Below are 8,685 nucleotides of genomic sequence, written 5' to 3'. Positions count from 1 at the left end.
GAGTACAACGAGCTGCGAAGTTTTTGGGAAGGAAATCTGGTTAAATGAAGTAAGAAAATTTGAGCTCGAAATATAAAGGAAAGTGGAATAGATGCTGCAAGAAAACATTAGTGAGAACTGTGAGGAAGCTAGAAAGAGAGATGGAATGACAGCTGAAGATAACTAGAAAAATCAGACAGAGCACTGGCATGACAACTGGAAGAAAACCTGCAAAGAGAACTGGAAAAATAAAATTGGAACACGGGGAAAAAAGACTGAAAAAAGAAGTGGAAGGACAAAAAGAAGGACTTGAGAAGACTACAAAGATAGTTGGAATGAGAACTGCAGAGAACTTTAAAAATAACTGAAAAGAAAATCGAAAAATCCACTGGAGTTACAACTGAAAAGAAAACTGCAATGAGATTTGGAAAGAGACTGAGTATATAGCTTAAAGGAGGGCTAAAATGACAATTGGAAGGAGACCTAAAATGCATATTGGAAAAAGAACTAAAGAGTGAACTTGAACTGGAAATAGAACTTGACTTGAGATAACTGAAAAGATAACTAGAAAGAGAGCTGAAATGAGAGTTAGGAAAATGTTTGAAAAGAAAATCGTTGGGCGAAAGACAACTGGAAGGAGAGCTGGAAACAGAACTGAAAAGGGAACTGGAAAGATGAAGACATATATAAGGAGAACTAGAAGGACAATTGGAAAGAGCATATACTACAGAATTGTGATGAAAGAGGCAAAGAGACCAAGAAAAATACTTACAAATATTTGAAATGTTTGCTAGATGGGAAGCTGGACTTACTACTAGAAAATTAGCTAGTTAAAGTTGAAAAGAATAGATTCAAGAGAGAGCACCTAAATACGACATATATTATTTAAAGGGAATAAAGGAACAAATTCTACAAGAAGAGTCTCCTGGAGTAGCTGGAATAACTGGAAAGACTACAGACAAAAGAGCTGAAAGAGATTGATCATGGGCTCTGGAAAGATAGCTTGAAGGCAGTTCACTTAAGTATTCTCACGATTGACTTGGCGTTTCCTTTCGGCTGCAGCATTTCCCAGCACTACGCTCAGTTAGTGTATTCACAATAGAAATTGAATAGTCGAAGTCAAGTGTCTAATTTGCATAGCGAACGATATTAATGAATGCCAAGCACAAGTCAATTGTGAGTCTGGCGACATTCAAGAGCACATTATGCGAATCGCCCTGCACTTGTGCAAGCATCAAGGAATCATATATTTCTGTGCCAGCTTGCAACGATTTTTGGGGCGTGAATGCGTTTTTTGCTATTCAAACAAGACAGCATGTGACAGCCACAATCACAGCCAGCAGCTGGCAGACAGACGCGTATTCGCATTCGCATTCACACTCGCACAGGCACTCAAAACATTTATCCTAGCCACACAATTATGACATCTCGCCCCTTGACTGGCTGTCCTGTCTATGTAGCTCGTGCGTAACATTAGAAAATTTGCTGTGTCGTTGGGTTGTTGGGTCGTTGGGTCGTTGTTTTCGGGGCACGACCCCAACAGGCGACCGAGCTGTAAAACAAAAATGCTGAAACATAACAACAAAATGTAAATCCTTTCAATTGAAATGTAACAGCTACAGCACTAGTGCAAGCCAACGGATCACAGCACCTAAGCCAACCAGAAGTTTAAGGTCTCAGCCCGGTGGCTGAGGGGCGCCGTAGTCGTACTGGAGTCGTCAGCAAATTCAGCTTGTTTGCGTTTCTAAGTTATGGTTACTGGTGCCAACTGGCTTAGCGAGTCAACATCGTCGGCGATAGATGGAGATGGAAGATGCTGGCTGGAGATGAAGATGGAGATGGAGATGGAGACGGAGGATAGAGATGAAGATGTGGGGCAACTGTGGCAGTGCATATTGTCAAGCCACTCATATTTGGGCGTTGTCAGTGAGTGTGGGGCGCACACAGTGCGTATGCTTGATATTTTTGTATTATGCGACAAAATTGTCCAACTGTCATCAGTGGCTGTGAAGCAATGCGGCAGTGGCTTAAACTGGCGTAGATTATGGATTTGACAGTTAGCGATGCGAGCCAAAGCGAAATGATGCGAGCTAAAGTGTGGAGTGAGGAGTGAGGAGTGAGGAGTGAGGAGTACCGAGTGCCGAGTGCAGAGCACACAAGTGCGAGGGCCGAGGGCCGAGGGCATTAGCATAAAAAATACGCACAGAAAACAGTCCAACGCTCATTTACAGCTCATCAACAGGTGCAGAAGCAGCAGGAGCAGTCAGAAAGCAGCGGCAGGAGCTGAGCACCGCCAAATTCAGGTTGAGAGCCGAGCTGTTGACCAGCGCGCAAAGACGTTGCTGTCGCATAAAGCGAAATTGTTACGCAAATAAAAGCCAAAGACGATGACAACAAACGACGGCATCAACGCCAGCAATGGCGGCGATAAACCGAATTGACAAAGACAACAAAATGAAAGTGAAAGAGCCAACGGAGATTAAGTCCGAGTCGAATAGGAAAGACTCTGCCTGCGATATGAATTGAAGTGAAGAGAGGAAGGAGACTGAAACTGAGACTGAGTAATTCTTAATTCTCCAAATCCTAATTGACTCATTGACTAGTGATCTCATTGAATCATTGGTTCATTCACTCATAGAGGAATTGACTCATTGACTCATTGAATCATTGACGCGGTGACTCATTGAATCATTGAATCATAGTCATAGAGTAATTGACTCACTGAATCATTGACTCGTTGACTCATTGACTCATTGACTGATAAACTAATTGAATCATTAAATTATTGACTTTTTGGTTCATGGACTCATAAAGGAATTGACTCACCGACCCATTGACTAGTGAGCTCATTGAGTGATCGAATCATTGACTCATTGAATCATTGACTCATTAAATCATTGACTCATAGAGTAATTGACTCATAGAGTAATTGACTCATTAACTAAGGAACTCATTGACTCATTGATTCATTGATTCATTGACTCATCCACTCATTGACATTTATTTATTTATTCATTGATTTATTGACTCATTGAGACATTGATTCACTGACTCATTCATTCATTGACTCTAAACAAAATAATATCGGTTCATTGTGGTTGATATTCATATAGATTTGCCAAAAAGTATGCAATATAAAGCAGGTCAACAATATAAGATGGAGAGATAACAAAGGTCGATTGCTTTGAATGGCAGCTTACTCAGAAGTCCGCATAGAAGTCTTAAGACTTGGATCTCGCTTAGAGTATTGCCAGTCAACAAAGTTGGCTCAGCCTGGGTGCCTGGGAGTCTGAGAGCTGTGGAGTGTTTGCCAGCGCCTAGGAACGACTCGAGTCGAGTCGACACGTCGTTGCGTCCCCCTTTGTTTGTCTCAGTGACAGAGAGAGAACAACTGCAGCATAAAAACACAGCGTGAGATAGTTAATTTGTTTTCACTTCAGCAACAATATCCCAGCTATACAGCTACGTTCATCTGTCCAGCTGTCCTGGCTGTCCTGGCTGTCCTGGCTGTCCTGACTGTCCGGTCTGTCCATCTGTCCGGCCATTCAAGCTGCTCTGTCCCGCTTGGCTTGGGCAACCCGCAGCTACGCTCCGCACGTTTTGGCTCATTTATTTTCAGTTTGACGCCCTGACGCTGCTTATTTGCACACAGACAGCTCAAAAACAAAAAAGAAACGAGATGCTGATAGAAAGTGGAAGCAAAAGAGAGTGAGAGAGAGAGAGAGGGTGGAAGGGAGAGGTAGAGTTCGAGGCAGCGGTAGAGGTAGAGCTAGGGCTGGCAGTCAAAGATGTGGAGTAGCCGCTGTCAAACTTATCAAATGGCAGCGCGAAAAAGAATTGTTGCAAAAAAGTGGGTGATTCGCGAATGGCGCTAGAGGGGGGTAGTGCTGAGTGGGGAGTGGCGAGTGGTGAGTGGTGAGTGGGGGAGTGGAGTGCGCGGGCGGTGTTGGGGCGAAGCGCGAGACAGTTGACGATTGCAAAAAATTGTCACAAAGCGAAATTAAACAAGTAAGAACGTTGCAGTCTGGCGTTACCGACTGCGGAATACTCATTCACATCCCATCAACAATTTAGTAGTTAAGTTTCGTTCTAATACTGTAGAATATACAGGTTTTTCCGATTTGCCACGCCCCAACTGGGCGTAGACACCTCATTTTTGGTCAGTTTTTAGAAAGAGATAACGTTACCCTAACTGCAAAGTTTGAATGCTTACCCTAAAAAAATGTGAAAATTACAGGGTATTTTTCGATATGCCACGCCCCTAAAGAGGCGTAAAAATTATTTTTGGGGAATCGATAGAGGAGGCTACCAGTAACTCAACTATCCAAATTTGAAGCTTCTAGCTATTATACTTTAGGAGATATAAACTTTTGCGGTTTGCCACGCCCCCTGTGGGCGGACATATATCTGACAAAACTTTTTGGTCTTGGGTGATCAGTCCGAGTATATATACAAAATTTGAGGTCTCTGCCATCAATAGTGTCCAAAATATAGGAGAATTTAAAAAATCACTATATCTTCAGGTCCGATTTGCCACGCCCCCAACGGGCGTAGACTTATAATTTATCTTCAGACTTTATAGAATCATACCATTAGCTGATGTGCAAAATTTCAGCATTCTAGGTTTACAACTTTAGGAGATACAGTTTTATCCGATTTGCCACGCCCCCAATGGGCGTAGATATATCCGCCATAGCTCGTGATCTTGGGTGGTCAACGCGGACCTACATACCAAGTTTCAGCTTTCTAGCTCTTCAACAAACATGATTTCTAGTATATCGGAAAATGCATTTTCCGATTTGCCACGCCCCTAGTGGGCGGATCGGGAAAATTTTAACACTTTATAAATCGGAGATATACACGAGTATGTGTTCCAAATTTCAAGTCTCTAGCTTCAATAGCGCCGAAATAGATTGCGTTCATACGGACAGACGGACAGACGGACAGACGGACGGACGGACAGACGGACAGACGGACAGACGGACGGACAGCAAGACGGACATTGCACAAAACCAATATACTGATTCACTTTCGTGAATGAGTATAAAAACGCAAAAACAAGCCGACAGCGCGAAAGACAGAGACAAAGAGGCAGAGGGAGAGGGAGGTAGGAGAGAGAGAGTGGAGTGGAAAGACAACACTGAATGTTGAATATAGAGCAAGTGGCAAGAAGTTTTATGGCAATGACAACAACAACAACAATGTCAGCAACAACAACAATAACAAAATCATCAACGTGAAGGCGGCACGTAGCACAAGTGCGGGTGGCTCAGCGACTGGTGCGAAGTGGTGCAGCCCGTTGTTATGGGCTGTGGGCAGCTGTCAGTGCAAATGTTTCAATTTGACATCTTTGCCCACTTTTGTCATCTGCTGATGGCGACATTTGCTGGTGGTTACTGCTCTTGTTGTTGTTGTTGTTGTTGTTGTCATTCCAACAGCAGCAGCAGGAGCAGCAGCAGGAGCAGCAGCAGTCGACAACAACTAGCAGCGAGTCAACTACCTCCAACCACTTAATCCACGTGGGGCACATGCATATTTTAATTAAATTGTTTGCTAGAGCCACTGCCTCTGCCACTTGGTGTGGCGCGCTGCGGGGCGTGGCTGCAGCACGTCTCCTGCCCAAAATGAAGTGGTTGCGGCGCTTCGTCTTCTTCTTGTTCCATATTGCTGCTGCTCGTATTGCCAGCTCCGAGTTTTTGTTGTTTGGTGCTGGAGCTAAAAGAAAAGAAATTGAAAAAGTTGAACAAATTAAAAGTGAATGCAACAATCACTCGACTTATTGTAAAATCATAAATCTACAGCCGATTGGATACCCTGTAATGGGAGTAACACACTATATAGATAGTAGACAACTAGTCAGTATGCATTCCTAAGGTTAGGGAGGTTAAGAGAAGCTCAAGGGCAGCAAATATATATGAGATACTACAGAGTAGCTGTAAGGGATATCTGATATATTGTACTTTAAGTTAAAATCCGGTGCGGTAGATCTTGAGGCTGGCATGGGTTACCTGCTTGGGTATTGCACCTAGGCCAAACAGAAGTTTAAGTTAGGAAGGAGCTAACCAGTTTGATACCCTGTATTAATATACACTTGCATCTCAAACAACCATTTAGATACCCTGTATTAATTTTCTCTTGCATCTCAGATAGCCCGTTTGATACCCTGTATTAATTTACACTGTCATCTCACAAATCCACCTAGGCCAAACAGAAGTTTAAGTTATAAAGGAGCTAACCAGTTTGATACCCTGTATTAATTCACATATGCATATCAGTTGACTAGTTAGATACCCTGTATTAATTTATAATTGCATTTCAGATAGCTGATTAGATACCCTGTATTAATTTACACTGTCATCTCACATAGCCAGTTTGATACCCTGTATTAATATACACTTGCATCTCAGACAACCATTTAGATACCCTGTATTAATTTTCTCTTGCATCTCAGATAGCCCGTTTGATACCCTGTATTAATTTACACTGTCATCTCACAAATCCACCTAGGCCAAACAGAAGTTTAAGTTATAAAGGAGCTAACCAGTTTGATACCCTGTATTAATTCACATATGCATATCAGTTGACTAGTTAGATACCCTGTATTAATTTATACTTGCATTTCAGATAGCCGATTAGATACCCTGTATTAATTTACACTGTCATCGCACATAGCCAGTTTGATACCCCGTATTAATATACACTTTCATCTCAGACAACCATTTAGATACCCTGTATTAATATACACTTGCATCTCAGATAGCCAGTTTGATACCCTGTATTAATTTATACTTGCATCTCAGATAGCCAGTTTGATACCCTGTATTAATTTTTACTTGCATCTCAAACAACCATTTAGATACCCTGTATTAATTTACACTTGCATCTCAGATAGCCAGTTTGATACCCTGTATTAATATACACTTGCATCTCAGACAACCATTTAGATACCCTGTATTAATATACACTTCCATCTCAGACAACCATTTAGATACCCTGTATTAATTTACACTTGCATCTCAGATAGCCCGTTAGATACCCTGTATTAATATACATTTCCATATCAGATATACCAGTATGATACCCTGTATTAATTTACACTTTCATCTTATCCTAATCCAACCCATACACTCACCTACCCACACTAGTTAATTCATTCTCACTCTCCATTCATTCTTCCAGTTAGATAGCTCCGTACTCTCCTCAGGCAAGTTTCCATTCTGCCACAGGGTATCTCATAGTTGGCCGTACCTCACCCAATGACATCTCACATACATACATATGTGCCTCACTTACATCAGCTAATTGCAACCAAGTGAAACCAGTTTTTCGTGCATCAAGGCCGCGTCAAGTTCACTTGATGGGTTGAAGCCGTCGAGGAAGAAAAACAAACTTAAAGTAAAGTTCACTCATTTGAACTGAGAAACAATTAAAGTACAGTGGTAATTCACTAGCACAGTCTCCGGCCGACGCTCAGTGACAGAGCTCTTTATCCATGCGAACTGAGCTCGGAATTCCCAAGCGATTGCCCCCTATGCTCTGGGCAGAGCTTCTTTAAGATTCCGAAATGCCTTTTCCTGGAAAAAGGAAAAAAAAAGAGTGCTGTGCTTTTTACTCTGTCTGGCGCTGGCGCTGCATGATAAAGCCGAAAATGCTGCTCGCTGGCCCGCCCACTCCATCGGGGCCTTCTATTCAGTTACCCTTCAGCCGCTGTCCCGCCTCCCGCCTCCCGATTGCTGCCTTTTGTGAATAGAAACGCATTTGGTGCGTTTGTCGTGTTTGCCCAGAGCCTGTTTGTTTGCGTTCAGATCAATGATAAAATATATTTTATTATGCTCGCTGCGACAACAGGCAAACAAACCAAACAAGCAGACAGCCGGACAAGCGGCCGGACAGCCAGCCGGACAGCCGCTGTCCCAGCTCCAGCTTCAGCCCCAGCACCGACTGCTGCTCTCGAGTCGATATTGTCGGACTTGTCCGCCACTTGCTCAATATTAATTATGCAGCGCGGGCACAGTGAATCCACAGCCAAAAGACCCATTCGTTATTCGCCGTTTGGCCATTTGGCCAGTTGGCCATTGTCATAATTTTGGCAAACGCACAATTAGCTCTGGCCCGAAGCCAGCCAGATTCGATGGGGCTGGTCTGTGTTGTATTCGCTGTGGTCGCCTCTATCGGGCTATTTTGAATAGCTGCAAAGTTGTGTCGATTAAATTTGTTGGCTTTTGTGATTATTTTGTGACCAGAGCCCTAGTGTACCCCTCTCTCACTCACCCTTTCTCTCTCTCTCTCTCTCGCTGTCTCTCTGGATATTGCGCTTAGCTGAATTTGGTTTTTGCGCCTGCGATAATGATGAAGCACGGATAGCGGGCTACTGGTCAGCCAGTCAGTCCATCAGTGAGACTTTCCATCCGTCCGTCCGTCCGTCTGTCTGTCTGTCTGTTGGTGACAACAAACAAGCTCAAAGCTAAAACCAAAAGCCAGAAGATAAATACTCAGCGAAACGAAATGATTTTCTAAGTAAGTGCAAATTGCGTTTTAATTAAAATGTAAAAATAAAGTACACAGCCAGAGATTGAGATACACAGAAAGAGAGCGGGAGGGGGGGTGGAGTGTGAGTGATTGCCAGAGAGCGGGTGAGGGCGGTAATGGGTCTATGGGTGTGTGTGTGTGTGTGTGCTGCCAAAGAAATAATTAAAATTCGAAAAG

The sequence above is a fragment of the Drosophila arizonae genome, chromosome X (assembly GCF_054131065.1).
Source record: "Drosophila arizonae isolate 15081-1271.41 chromosome X, UAZ_ARI_1.0, whole genome shotgun sequence".
In the NCBI taxonomy this organism is placed as follows: domain Eukaryota; kingdom Metazoa; phylum Arthropoda; class Insecta; order Diptera; family Drosophilidae; genus Drosophila; species Drosophila arizonae.
This window is presented reverse-complemented; position numbering follows the sequence as displayed.